The sequence below is a fragment of the Sciurus vulgaris genome (assembly GCF_902686455.1).
Source record: "Sciurus vulgaris genome assembly, contig: HiC_scaffold_633_arrow_ctg1, whole genome shotgun sequence".
Taxonomy (NCBI): domain Eukaryota; kingdom Metazoa; phylum Chordata; class Mammalia; order Rodentia; family Sciuridae; genus Sciurus; species Sciurus vulgaris.
In genome coordinates this window covers 4,611,010-4,614,880 of record NW_027632389.1, presented here as the reverse complement: position 1 = coordinate 4,614,880, position 3,871 = coordinate 4,611,010, and the positions used below count along the sequence as shown (strand labels likewise).

The 3,871-nt window shown below is 41.0% G+C and overlaps 1 long non-coding RNA gene across 1 annotated transcript; it reads left to right on the top strand.

Moving 5' to 3' along the window:
- Nucleotides 1-2,873: 2,873 nt before the first annotated feature.
- On the top strand, nt 2,874-3,648 carry LOC306652873. Its single transcript, XR_013761564.1, has 2 exons — nt 2,874-3,017; nt 3,102-3,648. It is a non-coding gene; the product is annotated as an uncharacterized lncRNA (long non-coding RNA).
- The last annotated feature ends 223 nt before the right edge of the window (nt 3,649-3,871 follow it).

Genomic DNA, 3,871 nt, shown 5'->3' with positions numbered 1-3,871 from the left:
GTTGGATGGAGGATAGGATGGTGCTGACATGCCAGGAGAGATATTCTGTGCTCTCTACACCTGCAAGGCCACATGTTCTTGGATGTGGCCTTACAACAAAGATGCACTCACACATTTACCTGCCGAGAAATTCCGGGGACTCATCAGCTCACCTCGAAATGCAGAAATGATTGGCCTGTGTTCACACATATGTTCTTTCTCTTGACCAGACTAGTGTCTGACTGGCACAAGGTCCTGTGGAAAATTTCCACCAGTCCTCTTAGCAGCCCTGGGAGGATGCTGACTACAAGTCAGTGGGTCACAGAAAAGCCTGCTGATGGCACAAGGAACACAGCATCACATGGCATAACTCCACATTGGAACTTGCACCATGCTGAAAGGGCTATGATGAAAAGCATCCAACTCTCAAAATAAACACTGCACCACAACTTCACGAATGTAAACACAAAGAGCTCTGCTAAAAGGCAAAAGTTATGACCCAAAACTGAATATCCAAACAGGAGTGGTTCAAGAATATCTGAATGTGGCATCAGACTTACTGAGCAGGAATCATGTACTACAGAAATTTGCAAATTGTCAAATGCTTTTCATTCCTTGACTTGCTTCCAACCTCCCCCAACCTGCAAAATGCCTAATGGCTCTGGTTTCCTTCTTTCAGCGTGAGTTCTTTTTTTTTTTTTTAAAGAAAATATTCATTTATTGCTATATCATGGGCATTTACAAATATGTAAAAATGAATTTCACCATTGTGCATAATTATGATGTACCAAAAATACAGAAAACATCCCATCAAACTGAAATATATAAAATCCATGAAAAGAAACATACCCACATATACATATACATTTCTCTGTATGTATACATAATAGAAAGGTATGCATACCCCACTGTGTGAGGCCACGAAGAAATTTGCAGTAATGCACAAAACCTAATTCTTCAGTGGCCCACTGCCAACAATTACTTAAAAACTACACAGAAATTAAACCTAATGTCATATTAGAGATACACATTAATTTGCTTTGGGTCCAACATGCTTCAAAATGTTAGAAGGCTTACCTGGTTTGATTAAAAATATGCTACCTATCAAAGTCATATAGCCCAGCCTAATGAAAACTCCCAGAAGTGTTTCACCTCAAGCTTTATTTCCAAGAACACAAATCAGAAATACACCATGCGGAGATCTATTTGAAAAATGAATTAGTGGTACACGCAATAGAAGTTTTGGGAAATCTCCTCCAGGAAGCACAATTTCTCCAGTCTTCTAACCAAATTATTTTGCACCAGGCTCTTCATAGCAATTGCATTCTGCTACATGAAGAATTTTAAAGGCCTCTGAAACTATGTTACAACTGACACCCTCTTCTACGAATTTTTCACAGTCACAGGGTTTTAATCTAGAGTGACATAAACGACATAGCATATCTCCTCTATTTCAGGTTTCACTCCAGACTGGAAGGATGATACTCCACGTGGGTACACTGAAGCAACACGGCAACAAGTATCCCCACCTCCTTTCCAACAATACAAGTTATTACAACAATACAAGTTACTGCTTGCTCATGTGCGCTAGCCAGTTCATGCGATAATAAAGACTTCCGATTTTCTGTATTCAGGGTTACTCTTCGGTGTGTTCTTCAATGCCCTGGAAAGAATCTGAGAAGAAAGGCCTTCTCACATTGCTCACACTCATGGAGTTTCTCGTGAGTTCCTTGCTGTTTGAGAAGGTAACTAGATGGAGTGAAGACTTCGCTGCTTTCTTTACACACACACACAGGGTTCCTCTCCAGCGTGCATTCCTTCCTGTATTCTAAGGGTGGACGAATGACTGCAGGCTTGCACACACTGCTCACATGCTGTTTTCATGTCACTGTGAATTCTTTTAGGTCTGAGGAGACTGGGATCACTATAGGCTTTTCCCCATTGCTTACATACATAGGGTTTTTCTCTAGTGCTGAGTTTTTTCATGTTTTCTGATTGACTCAGAATGACGGAAAGCTTTCCCACATTGTTTACATGTATAGGGTTTCTCTTCACTGTGAATTCGTTCATGTTTTTTAGGGTTGGTGGGGGAATTAAAGGCTTTTCCACATTGCTTACACACATAGGGTTTTTCTCCACTATGAATTCTTTCATGTCTTTTAATGTTACTAGAAGAACTAAAGCCTTCTCCACATTTTTTAATTACATAGGGTTTCTCTGCACTGTGAATTCGTTCATGTCTTCTAGTGGAGCTAGAAGAATGAAAGGCTTTTCCACACTACTTACACGCGTAGGGTTTCTCCCCACTATGAATTCGTTCGTGTATTCTAATTTCACTACAAGAATTAAAGCCTTTTCCACATTGATTACATACACAGGGTTTTTTCCCCCTGTGAATTTGTTCATGCATTCGAAGGCAATTGGGAAAATGAAAGGCTTTCCCACACAGTTTGCACTTATAAGGTTTCTCTCCACTGTGGATTTGTTCATGGATTTTAATGTAACTGGAAGAACTAAAGGCTTTTCCACATTGCTTACACACATAGGGTTTCTCTCCAGTGTGAGTTCGTTCATGTTCGCGAAGGAAACTGAGAAAAAGGAAGGCTTTCCCACAATGCTTACACACATGGGTTTTCTTCCAACTATGAATTCGTTCATGTTCATGAAGGTAACTGAGAATAGGAAAGGCGTTCCCACGTTGCTTACATGCATAGGGATTATTTCCAATGTGAACTTGTTCATGCTTTTGAAGGTCTCTGGAAAAAGGAAAGCCTTTTCCACATTGCTTACATACATAGGGTTTTTCTCCACTGTGAATTCGTTCATGTCTTCTAAGGGAGGAAGAAAGCATAAAGCTTTGTCCACAGTGCTTACATACATTGGGTTTTTACGTTCATGCTGTTGAAGGGAACTGGGAAAACAAAAGGCTTTCTCACAATGCTAGCATTTATAAGGTTTCCCTCCACTGTGAATTCGTTCATGGATTCTAATGTTGCTGGAAAAACTAAAGCCTTTTCCACATTGCTTACATACATGGGGTTTCTCTCCACTGTGAATTCACTCATGATTTCTAGTTGAGCTGGAATAACAAAAGTCTTTTCCATATTGCTTACACACATGAGGTTTGTCTCCACTGTGAATTCGTTCATGTGTTTTCATGTATCTAGACGTACTAAAGCCTTTTCCACATTGTTTACACACATGGACTTTCTCTGCTGTGTGAGTTCTTTCATGATTCTGCAAACATTGGTGATAATGGAAGGCTTTCCCATGTTCCTTATGTTCATGTGGCTTCTCTCCATGTTTCTGATACTCATGTGCTTTGTGTCCAGTGTGAGCTGCTAGGGGAACGGCTAGGAATGAATCAGCAATGAGGACTTCTCCACACACATGATGTTCACTTGGTTTTACTCCAGAAGAACTTGTCTTGTTTACAAGAAGATCTATGATGTGCCTGAGGATTTCTCCACATTGACTATCTTCTTTCTCTTCAAAGAGTCTCTATACTACTTGCTTTCTTAGATTTCCCCTGGAATTGTAGTAATCATCGATGTCCTGATATTTCCATTGTTATCCTATAGTGGTCAGGTTCCAAATGGTTTCCTGCATCACGTCTCTGAAGAGCTTCTTCTGGGAAGGATCCAGCAAAGCCCATTCCTCCAGGGTGAAGTTCACAGCCACATCCTCAAAGGTCACTGACTCCATTGCCTGGGTTCTGGGGTTCCTGGCTCACCCGCAGCACGCTGAGGGCGGAGGTCACAGTGACCAGGCCGTGGACCTTAGAGGTGCTCTAGGCAATAGGCACAGGGAAAACTATCTGAGCGTGAGTTCTTGTAATGAATGGTTTTCATTTTTTTCCCCTTACCCTACAAAGAACAATCCAATATTTCCC